Below are 12,779 nucleotides of genomic sequence, written 5' to 3'. Positions count from 1 at the left end.
TAGGAAGGATGTGGAAGCATTGGAAAGGGTGCAGAGGAGATTTACCAGAATGCTGCCTGGTTTAGATAGTATGCATTATGATCAGAGATTAAAGGAGCTAGGGCTTTACTCTTTGGAGAGAAGGAGGATGGGAGGAGACATGATAGAGGTGTACAAGATAATGCGAGGAATAGATAGAGTGGATAGCCAGTGTCTCTTCCCCAGGGCACCACTGCTCAATACAAGAGGACATGGCTTTAAGGTAAGGGGTGGGAAGTTCAAGGGGGATATTAGAGGAAGGTTTTTTTACTCAGAGAGTGGTCGGTGTGTGGAATGCACTGCTTGAGTCACTGGTGAAGGCAGATACACTAGTGAAGTTTAAGAGACTACTAGACAGGTATATGGAGGAATTTAAGGTGGGGGCTTATATGGGAGGCAGGATTTGAGGGTCAGCACAAAATTGTGGGCCGAAGGGCCTGTACTGTGCTGTACTATTCTATGTTCTATAAACTATAACTGAGTTAGCACAGTTCCTTTGTTTTTAAGAGTATTAGTTCTGAATTCATAACCCATTCAAGAATTCACCACAAAAATTTATTACAAATGCTATCTTTTAAGTTTACATGTTAAACGGTTCTCTCTAGTGGAAATAAAATATCCCATTATGTTTCACTAACAGACAATGTGAAGGAGAATCCTAAGAACTTCTACCTATATGTTAAGAGCAAGAGGATTGCAAGGCACAAGATTGGTCCTCTGTAAGATCAGAATGGTAATCCATACATGGAGCCAAAAGAAATGCAAATCTTAAATGAAGTTTTTACATCCGTAGTTACTCAAGAGACGGACGCAGTCTATAGAAGTGAGGCAAAGCAGCAACAAGGTCTTGGACCCTACACAGCAGTGGGCCCGGAGGTTGGAGACCACTGCTATACAGATTTCAGAGGAGGTGTTTGCTGTCTTGAAGCAAATCAGGATGGACAAATGCCCAGGGCCACACAAGGTATTCCCTCAGACCCTGTGGGAGCCAGGTCCTGAAATTTACAAGGGCCCTAGAAGAGATACTTAAAAACATCCTTAGCGGCAGGTGATGTCTCAAGAGTACTGGAGGACACTGCTGTTTAAGATAAGCTCTAAGAATACAGCAGGAAATTATAAACCAGTGAGTCTGATATCAGTAGTAGGAAAGTTATTAGAAGTTATTCTAAGAGACCAGATATGATATTGGATATACATGGATTGATTTAAGAATAGTCTGCATGGCTTTGTGCAAAATAGGTCATGTCTAATCAACCTTAGTTTTTTTGAGGATGTTACCAAGAAAGTTTGGCAAGTCAGTGGATGCTGTCTAGATGGACTTCAGCAAGACATTTGACAAGGTCTCGCATGGGAGGTTGGTCAAGAAGGATCAGTCCTTTGGCATTCAAGATGAGGTAGTAAATTGGATTAGACATTATCTTTGCGGGAAAAACCAGTGTGGTAGTAGATAATTGCCCCTCTGACTGGAGGCCTGTGACTAATGGTGTGCCGCAGGGAAGAGTGCTGGGTCCATTGTTGTTTGTCATCTATATCAACGATCTCTATGCTAATATGGTTAAATGGATCGGCAGATTTACGGATGACACCAAGATCAGGGGTGCAGCGGACAGCAAAGAGGACTATCAAAACTTACAGCAAGACCTAGACCAGCTGGAAAATTGGCAAGATGGAATTTAATGTGAGGTGTTGTGCTTTGGGAGGACCAACCAAGGTAGATCTTAGACAGTGAGCAATATTGCAGTGAGGAGTGTGGTAGAACAAAGGAATCTGGGAACTCAAGTCCATAATTCACTGAAAGTGGTGTCACAGGTAGCGAGGATCTTAAGAAAGCTCTTGGCATATTGGCCTTCATATTGAGTAATAAGTACAGGAATTGGGATGTTATGTTACTGTTGTACAAGACATTGGCCAGGATGCATTTGCAATAATATCTTCAGTTTTGTTCACCCTGCTATCGGGAAAATGCCTTTAAGCTGGAAAGAGTACAAATGAGAAATGTAATACAGATGTGTAGAAAATCAGTAAGAGAATTGATAGAGTGGACATCTATCTTTTTCCCCAGTTGGGAAATTACGAACTAGAGGGTATAGGGTGAAGGTAAGAAAGATTTCAAGAAGAACCCGAAGAGCAACCTTTTTCATCTAGAATGTAGTCAGTATTGGTATGAGCTGCCAGAGTATGTGGTTGAGGCAAGTACACTGCATTTAAAAGGTACTTTTGACAAGTACATGGCTAGGAAAGGTTTAGAGAGAAATGGGCTAAAAAGCAAGCAAATGGGACTGAGATGGAAATCATGATCATGATCAGCATGTGCCAGTTTCTGGGCTGTATGACTCTTTTGAATCTAACAAATTTTTTGGCACAGTTAACTTGTTGGTAAACTGCTGGTTCTGACAAATAGTCCAGGAAACTATTTATTGTTTATAAATTCTATTGTTTTTCTTTAATTTCCTGTAATTGTCTGCAATAAAATGCATCTCAAGATAGTATACAGTGACACATTTGTATTTTGAGGACCTGAAACATTTGATTTTTCTCTTTCCCTTGATAACTATCCAACTTACTGAATGTTTCCAGCACTTTTGCATTAACATTTCCAGCATCTCTATTTTTTTTTCTATTTTCAACTATTAGTTGGGCTTTCGGGAGAAGGTTTGGTGATATTTCCCAGTGCCTTGAGTTACCTGTTGTCCAGGTACCCGCTGGCCCGGTCCTGATCCGGCCTCCAGGACGGCCTTGCACCAGCCGGAGGCCGCAGAACATTCTAGACCGTTTCCGGTCTGCGCGGCCACCATTTCTGCACGCCGAACTCGTCAAACATTCGTCTGCCTTATCGGGACCCGCGCAAAGCGGGTGACCACGGCAGGATCGGAGAGGGGGAAAGCGCATGCCACGGTACCGTGCGGATACCAGTAATCGGGGCCATCAGCAATTATTTTTAAACAGTAAAAAGATGGCGGGCGCACCAGGCCCGCACCCCCGCAGATGGCGCGGTGAGGCTGCGCGCGCAGCCTAAAGGCGGTGCGGCCCTGCCTGGCCGGACGGGCCCGCCTCGTGCTCCTTGTGTTGGTACCGAGCGGAGAGGATGCACACGGCACTCGAGTGAGGTATTTAAACACCCATTTGTTTTGCTTCGCACAACCGAGCTATTGGGCGCCGTGGTTGTGCTAGGACTCTCTCGCCTTGCGGCTCTGGCCGGCAGCTGTCCGCCGTTCGTTTGTGGGGATTGATTCGTGTTATTTTTTTACGGGGGGGGGAAAGAAGTTCGCGTGTGTACAAAGGACAGGAAGGAGAGAAAGCGAGGGGTGAAAAAGGTCTTGTGATGGGTCTTGCTCAGCTTAAATTTAATGCAGCATAATGATTGATGTGCCGTTAGGAGTGCTTTCAAACCTCCCTTTACAAAAAATAATAATTTAAGCGTGCTAATTTACCGGCTGATGCCGCAAATCGGGAGGATGGTCATTCTGCCCGCGTTAGATAAGTGGTGGTCCTTGGTTGGGCAGTCAGTGAATTGGGGGAGGGGGTGTCTGATTTATTTTCTTGTTAAGACTGATGCCACTTTGGGTGCTGCCTCTCCGTCACCCTCTCCTCTCAACCTTCAGATCAGAAATTTGGTGTGCTGCGTGTGGGGATGAATTTTGTTTCTCCTTTTCGTTGCAAATTTCTATCCGCAGTTGGCGCATTTTTAGTATTACTCCGAACACGACGAGTCTTCATTTTTTTTTCCCAATCGGGTTTTTCTTTCCACCCCCTATTATGGATAATTAACATTAAAATATTTTAATCTTTGTTAAACCGCAAATTGGGGAAAATGACGTGCAATCCGTTGTATTATAGTTGTTGAAATGCCACCTTGAAACAGCAAGGAGAGCTTCACTAGATTGCTTCTGAAAATGTAATGTCATTGTTTCTGAATTGATAACTTGCGCAATTTGTTACATCGTTTTTATTTTATTTCAATTATTGAGTATTTTTACATTAAAGGCTTATGGTGTACTGTATGTTTATGTAACAGTTGCACGTTAAAATCCTAATCGCTGTTCTCAACTGCAGCTTAAATTTTCATATTATTCCGTAATGATTTCTCTTTTGCAGGTTGAAAACCGTTTCCATGTGGGTACTTTAAATTGAAATCTTTAAGGGTTGGCCTCGTTTTACTGTGGCAGAAGCTTATTAAAAGCTGAATTTGTCATACATTCATTAACTAAGAAATAATAGAAACCAATATAAAAATAATTGTTTATGTGACCATGGGTCAGGGTTTTAATTTTATTTGATGAAGCTTCTTGATGTAGTTGAGCAAGCATTTTTGAAATTATTACCCCTGTACCAATTTTTAATTGCCTATTTTATTTTACTTTAGTATAATGAATATAAACAATTGATCTGAAGGGCCTCAGTACAACCTATCTAAGAAGTATGAGTAAAATAAATCATAACCTTCATAATGCTTAGACAGTGGTTGTAGTGTTGGAGTATAATGACTCTGAATTTGTATTCTGGGCACTGCTGAGCATAACCAATAGTGCCATCTGGCTAGTACTGACCTGTCTGAATACCAGTATTTGTATTCATCATTGGAAGCTAACTGACTATTTGAAAAATAAATAAGAAAATGTAAATAATTCAGCTCCTTGTAAATTCTTGGGCTGCATTGTACCAGCATTTGCATCTGAGTTTTGATCTCGCAAACAAGTGCATGAAGTCAGATAAAAATGGTCTGCATTTGAATTTTAGCAATGGGCATCTTTATATCCTGTGACTCAACCTGCCAGGGTTAGTACAAGGATCCAACAAGTATTCACTGACCCAGTTGATGAAATCTGCTGCATGAAACTTAAAATTTAACAGATCTGTTTCTTATTAATGTTGCACATAAGCTTCTTCCCCACTCTGCTAAATCCACCATCACTACTTCTAATCCTACCAGAATTCTTGTTTCTTTATCACTCTACTTAATCAGCTTTGTCTTAAATATATCAATGCAATTCATCTTTATTACTCAAACACAAGGAAATCTGCAAATGCTGGAATTTCAAGCAACACATAAAAGTTGCTGGTGAGCGCAGCAGGCCAGACAGCATCTCTAGGAAGGGGTACAGTAAACATTTTGGGCTGAGATCCTTCATCAGGACTAACTGAACGAAGAGCTAATAAGAGATTTGAAAGTGGGAGGGGGAGATCTGAAATGATAGGAGGGTGAGGAATGGAGCTAAGAGCTGGACAGTTGATTAGCAAAAGGGATATGAGAGGATCATGGGACAGGAGGCCTAGGGAGAAAGAAAAGGGGGAGGGGGAGGAAAAACCCAGAGGAGGGGCAAAGGGTATAGTGAGAGGGACAGGGAGAAAAAGGAGAGAGAAAAAGAATGTGTATATATAACAGATGGTGTACATTGGGGAGATGAGGCATTAGCGGAAGTTTGAGAAGTCAATGTTCATGCCATCAGGTTGGACGCTACCCAGATAGAATATAAGGTGTTGTTCCTCCAACCTGTAGCTCTTCTTTCAGTTAATCCTGACGAAGGGTCAGCAACTTTTGTTGCTTCATCTTTAATACTGCTAGTTTATTGGTTCATAAGCTTTTGAATTAACTGAATTAGTAACTTTTGTATGTCTCCTAATTTCAGATGCCTTCCAAATGAAAGCCTTTCTATCTGCCGTTTCAAATGTTAGTATCCATGCCACCATCCTTAATAAAATTAAATTTTTAGTTTTGTAGTAAATAATTTCAGCAGTCAGTTATCTGACTGATATATTGCTATTTATAAAATTTGAAGGTAGCCAAAGCTTATTGTCTATTCAGTATACTACAGTATTTTACAGAATTGTTACTTCTCTATTTCAAAATCAGTTATAAATGTGGCAAATGTTCCAAACATTTGTTGTATTGATGGCAATTTATTAATTTGGATTTATTGCAAATTGTGCTGAAACAAAAAACTTGAAATATATGACCAATGTATATGATTTGCTCTGATGGGGAATTAACTAAGATTATCCCATTTTAGAGCTTGTAAATGATGATTCGGCCCATGACCAAGATTGAGTATTCACAGCATACACTGAGTGAACAAATGGCTTTCACAAGTCTTATCATGGAAAGGATTTGTGTCATGTGCATGCAACATGTGCTTCAAGATTGTTAGTGTTACTGTAAACTGCACCTCCCAATCAGATTGGTTTGCAAAGCACTATTCCAACACACAATGTGGTTGCCATAGTACCAGCTTGCAAGTTTGCATTCATTAATGATAATTAAGTTTGTGGCTGAAATTCTAAATTGGGATCTTGTTTTTTTTTTGGGGGGGGGACAATTTGCAAACAAATCTACACTTAAGTAATTGTGGAAAAGACCAATTTGTTTAAAATTGTAAACAAGATTCTACAGATGCTGGAAACAGTTTAAAATAAGGCAATGTATGTGTATGTTCTTTTGTATCCAAAGATTAAATACGGGTACCATCTTCAAGTGACACAAGATGATCTGCACTTCCAGATATAATACAGTTCTTACTTTGAATTTGGTCATTATGCCCTTCTATCATCATTATCAATTCCTGTGTCCACACTTGTACTTAAAATATTGTGTGCATCTGTCACTGTATAATTGCACTCCCATCTCTTGCAGCACTCTTGAAGATGATAATGTTCAATGGTAATGTGACCATGAGAGATTACAGATGAAATTTTTTTTTTGCAATTACATACTTGTATCTAGTGGAGCCACACCCAAAATCTGGGTATAATTTAATGGTAGTATTGCTTTATTGGGAATTCTTTACCTTTTTATAGTAAGAATTTTTAGATTATTTATAGATTGCAGATGTTATTGCAGGTTTGTCTGTTATGAAATTTGAGCAAGTCATTTAAAACCAAAAATGGATTCACAATTTAGAACTAATGGCACTGCCAGTTTATCATGGGTTAGTTTAGCTGGGCTATCCAAGAAGGGCCCAGCTTCAGTGATTTTGCTGATGCCCCTTTTATTCTGTAGCATTGTCTTGGGTTAGAGTAAGGGTTTTCTGTTGCTATGTAGTGACCCTGCATCCATTTTCTACTTCAATTGCAGACAAAACTATGCTTGACTTCATTTCTTCCATGATGTCAACTATCCTCAGGATGGATTTTTTTTTCAGAACAAGTGGTAGTAATGTTTCTTTAAACCAAAGACTTTATTGTTATTTGCACCACCCCTAAGTGACTTTGCTGTGTTAGGTTTTAAGCTTTTTCTAATCTATTTCAATTACTTTTTTTTAGAATCCACAATTGGAAATTGATATGTATATACATCAATCACAACAGGATACTTATTTTTCATTTGCATGGTTATATTATTTAGCAACGGTTTTAATGGAATGAAACAATGAGGGATGTACCCACTTCTGACAAGATTTAAATGCCTCATTATATCAGACTACTGGCTGTATCTGTATGTTGAAATTCTCAGCATATCCGCTTTTTTTTAAAAAAAAATTTAAGTTTTGTGTAGATTTCAAAAAAAAAATTACTGTTCAATGTCTGCTCCAATTACTTCAAGGTTGTGTTCTCGTCATCCAGTATTAGTTACTACTACAGGCATTGAATTCATACCTGCAAATCTATTGCTATGCTCAACCCATTATTATTGCTCCATTAAAAACATCTTCAAATTCCATCTTCTAACTGTGTTGGGTAATTCTATTCTATACATGCATTAAATCTTGTATTAGTAGTTAACATTGCGAAATGTTCTAATCATTTATCACATTACTGAATGTGTACATTGACTTTTTTTTGCAAATAGGCTAGCACATATCCAACTTTAAAATTACATTCACGTCAAAAAGTACATCAGCAATATAAAACTTTGTTTCATTTTGATTTGTCTGTAAAGGTTGGGTCATTCTGCACAATGCCATGAGTGATTATTTGAATTTTGTAATTCACTATAAAAATGTTTTCTCCCACATTAAAAATGTTAAACATACAAAAACTAATTCAGTAAATTTTACCAACTAGAAAATGTGATTTCAAGGCGCATAAAATATTAGGAGGAAAATCTTGGTCAGGATAGTTTTATGGAGTTTGATATCTGTTAAGACAGGCTTGCATTTAGAGAGCAAATCCCAAAACCTGATAGCCGCATAACTGAACACATGGACACCATTGGCAAGATAAAGGAAATTTGGGGATTGTGGAGAAGTGCCAAGATCCTTTGTAGGGTTGTTAAGACATTTTGGAAATAGAATCCCACTAATAAGAGTTATACAGATTGTAAAATAAGATTTCAAAAGATTACTGCCTTGAATAGGATTAGCTAGCATTATGGGAATAGAAGTGATTGTGGTAAGGATGGGAGCTGTGACTATGCCTTCCTGTAGACTAAGGCTTCTATCTGGCATCCTTTTTACCTATTGGATAATTAGAGAGATGACTGACAGCTATTCCTGTAGTTTTGGCATTTGTTTTGACTAGGTGTAGTTCATGTGCATTTGCATCATGCTTATGTTATGTCAATTTATGTGTTGATTTGTAAGTAATACGTATATCACATATATATCTGTCTGGGTAGTCTCCAACCTGATGGCATGAACATTGACTTTCAAACTTCTGCTAATGCCCCACCTCCCCTTTGTACCCCATCTGTTATTTATGTATATATACATTCTCTCTCTGTCTATACCCCTTGCCCATCTTCTGGGTTTCTTTCTCTCCCCCCCCCCCCCTTATTTTCTCCCTGGGCCTCCTGTCCCATGATCCTCTCATATCCCTTTTGCCAATCAACTGTCCAGCTTTTGGCTCCACCCCTCCCCCTCCTGTCTTCTCTTATTATTTTCGGATCTCCCCCTCCCACTTTCAAATCTCTTACAAGCTCTTCCTTCAGTTAGTCCTGATGAAGGGTCTCAGCCCGAAAGGTCAATTGTACCTCTTCCTAGAGATGCTGCCTGGCCTGCTGCGTTCACCAGCAGCTTTGATGTGTTTTGCTTGAATTTCCAGCATCTGCAGAATTCCTCGTGTTCACATTTCTTGTGCTTTTTGCACCTGAACATTACTAATTTATCTCTTTTTTTAATCTTTTGTTACTTTCATGTACAGTATGAGTGTTGAACAGAATAATAGTGGAGATTATGCTGCAAGGAAGGCCACAGCAGGGGTATTGCCTTCAGTTTTGGACAATGCGCTACAGGAACAATATGGGATGATGCAAAAATGTTGAGGCTTATTACAGTGGTAAATTGTAGCTCTGAACTAATCTACCTACAGATTTCTTTGGAATAATAGAAACAAAAGTTTTGTAGAGAGGCATAAAACAAAGCGGGGTTGTTAACTTAAATATCCTGTCCCTTAATTTTATTTTGTTTGGGAAAAGTTGGGAGCATATTTGTCAAATAGGTTTTTGAAGTCTTTCCTGGAGCTGTAGGGGAAGTAGAAACCACATTTTGAAGAGCGTCTGAATAAATTGTTAAATTATGGAATCTAAAAGGCCAAAGAAAAGAGCAAGAGCTATAGGAAGTGAAAGTAATCTAATGGAAATAGTATAGACTGATTAGTTGAATGGGGTCTACTTTGCTTAAAATTTGTGATGGTTTCTTACTTGCATTGTGCAGTTTTTTATTTTAGCCTGCATTCCCAGAATTTGTCATGATCTAGTCTAGCTGGGTTTGCTGCCTGTGAGCCCTGCATCCAGCTCAGGTTATTTTTGCTGGTACTTTGGGCCTGATGGTAAGTGCAATTGTGAGTTGTGGAAGCCAGCAGCAAATTTTGGCGATGGCATAGCTTTGCTTTCTGTCAAAGCTGTTAAGGTTATTTTTATAATGGTTAAATGCCTTTTTTTAAAAAAAAAATTGAACTAATTAAAAATGTTTGGAGGGGGGGATTAGTGGCAATTTTCCATTGTATTGTTGGGGATGTGTAGAAAACTTGCTTCCTCACAGAGTCCAAGGCTTCAGTTTTATCTTGTGCAACTTCTTGTCTGACTAGTTTCACCAGTTGAAACAGTCATACTGGCATGATCGAGTAGTCAATTTGTGCTCGGCAGTCCTGGGCGTGACAATTAACTTATTCTGCTGCATTGTTTCTGCATCAGCAAGTGCTGGCTTTTTGTTATGTTCTGTTTGGTTACCTTTGTATTTAAAGAAACATCATTAAAAAATATCCAAAGAGCTTGAAGGGAAAAATAGCAGATATGTAATGTAGTGGCCACTTGAAGAACAAACCAAAACTGCTGAGAGGGAAGTACAGGTTTTCCCCTGCTAGCCGAAGGTAGAGCGTTCTTGTGAAACCGTTCGTAAACTGAAATGGTGTAAAGCGAAGAAGCAATTACCATTAATTTATATGGGGAAAATTTTTGAGCGTTCCCAGACCTAAAAAAAAATCCTACCAAATAGCACATCAAACCTAAAATAACACTAATATATAGTAAAAGCAGGAATGATGTGATAATTACACAGCCTATATAAAGTAGAAATAATGTATGTATAGTGTAGTTTCACTTAACAGAATTGGGAAGATTTAGCCAAAACCGATTTGTAGAGAGATTTGTACATGCATGTCGCCACCCCTGCCCGCCCAAGGCTTCATGGTCATGGTAGTCTTTCTCGGGGTAAGCATAAGTTTAAAGCATGCGTCTTTTATCGTAAAAGCAAAGTGACGTAAAGCGGAGGACACCTGTAACACTTCTAAGTAACTGAGTTTCAGATTGATTATTACGGAAATGGCAAAGACAAATGTATGGTGATTTAAAAACCATCGAAACTAGTGTAACAATAGCAAAATAAGCAGCATAAGCGAAGTTAGCATTAATGGAATTAGCAGCCAACAAAGAGATTGATTCCCTAACTAACTCCCCTCTGCACTAAACTAACAGCACAAAGGCTTAATATGTTAATGTACTAATTCACTTCTACCACACCCCAGCCCACCTGACAAATTACTGTAGCCATAATAAAGCACAACACAAAATACCATTGATAGAAACATGGCTCCTACATCCCAACCCCTAATTATTACACTATAATTACAACTACTTACTACAAAAACAGGAGACATGAAATCTTCAAGGATAAATATGAGTTATGAGGATGTCCTCTTCCTTCTGCAAGCCAAGTCATGTAGCAGTCACCTAGGCCAGAGGTTACCAGCGCTTAGCCTAGTACAGAGTGATCTGTCATGTCAGTAAGTCAAATCAAAATCATGAACTCAAACTTCCAATGTAAGTGAAGCTTCTAATTCTGTAGCTCCTGAAACCTTGGCCTCCTGTAAGATAGATCTTGGTTAGCAGCTTGTCCAGGCAGTTGGTCTTGATGCGCACCTATTGCACAAATCCTCTTCTGTTTGGAAACACGAGTGATTCTTCGCCTGATCCATGAGTTGCAAGGCAATATGTCATCAACTATAAATACAATGTCTCCTCAGAGGAAATTGTACTTTATACCTCACCAATTCTGGCTTTCCTGTAACTGGTAAGTACTCCTAAATCTACCATTTCCAAATTAAGTTTGATGTGTATTAGTCCTGCTATCTATGACGACCATAAATGTCAGCCTCCACTTCCCGAAGGACTTTGTGGAAGCCCTATTCATTAAGATTCTGTGCCTTCATGGTGGAATTGAATACCTTTTGCACAGACCTAATCAATTTCGTCCATGTTCCCTCACAATGTGAGCCTGGGTGTGGGGGTAAAAATCCACTTAATTCCTTTCTGAAGAAGGATGGTTCCACTTCTCAATGGCTTCTTTTAACTCACCCTCAGCTCTCAACAAAGTGTGTTGCTTTATCGGAGTGCAATTCACTAACCTGTCCCTGTCTTGCTATGACTTGATGTGAACAGCTCGTATACAAATAAATGTGACCCCATACCTTGTCACTGTACTCCTTCTGTTCTTCACCTCAAAAGGTCCAAAGTAGTCCATTTGTAAAGAGGTTTATTTGGGGTTACCATGTCCAGAGGTAGATCTGCCATGTGCTGGCATCCTAGATCTGTGCAACTGTTGACCAACAATATACTTGGGCAGGATTCTTACAGCTGTACTCACACTGGGAACCCATTATTTTTGATGCAACTTCAACAACGTTTGATTACGGCCACCATGTTCCCCTTCGTGCTCTGAGATTGGGAGATCCTTTGCCAGTAACAGACATGGCTGCCCTACTAAACTGTTCACTAACTCCCAAGACACCATCTTCAAGTACTAACTTGAGCTTGAAAATAAGGCTGTTCCTTTCCACACTTTTTCCCCTTTGCAAACTTGAGAATTTTTCTGGAAATCTTTGGCAAAAGCTAGTGATCTCCTTTTCAGCTCCTCCACTGAGATACAACCTTGGCTGATCTGACCTTTGGCCTTTTCAATCTCCCCAAAGAACACCCTTGTTCTTATCCCAAGTCAGACTGAGCAAGAGTCCTGTTCAATTGCTTCTTCTTCTGATTAAGAAATGAGCAGGTTCTTATATCTAAGAATCCAGGGCGCTGACTTTCTCAAACAAGTCCAAGATGAGAAGTGATGGATTATATGTGTTACTGCATCTACCTTCTCTTGAGTTTCTGATAATCTAGCAGGAGTACCCAGAACAATCAGAATTTACAGGCCATTCACTTTCAGGCTGAAGAAGATACTGAGGCCTTGACATCCATGTTTCATTCTTGATATACTTAAGTACAGAAGTGCTACCAGCCCAAAAACTGAGTCATGAAGCTGCATGTGCAATTGCTTCCCCCACAATGTGTCTATATGGTTTGCCACTGTTGCACCAGTGAGCTCCGTACAAGCTATGGAAACTGACTT

General features: G+C 39.5%; 1 protein-coding gene across 3 annotated transcripts in view; it reads left to right on the top strand.

Annotated features, from left to right (window-relative positions):
• The first annotated feature begins 2,864 nt into the window (after positions 1-2,864).
• Positions 2,865-12,779, top strand: part of slc39a10 (solute carrier family 39 member 10) — a 76,136-nt gene continuing 66,221 nt past the window's right edge. Inside the window, exons 1-2 of one of the 3 annotated variants that reach the window (XM_072261646.1) lie at positions 2,865-3,125; positions 5,646-5,686. The gene's annotated coding sequence lies outside the window, so the exon portion shown is untranslated. The remainder of the gene's footprint in view (positions 3,126-5,645; positions 5,687-12,779) is intronic. The other 2 variants (XM_072261645.1, XM_072261647.1) reach the window with 2 other exon arrangements.

The sequence above is a fragment of the Mobula birostris genome, chromosome 6 (genome assembly GCF_030028105.1).
Source record: "Mobula birostris isolate sMobBir1 chromosome 6, sMobBir1.hap1, whole genome shotgun sequence".
Lineage (NCBI taxonomy): Eukaryota > Metazoa > Chordata > Chondrichthyes > Myliobatiformes > Myliobatidae > Mobula > Mobula birostris.
Note: the sequence above shows the minus strand (reverse complement) of the source record. Positions and strands in the feature narration are given on the sequence as shown.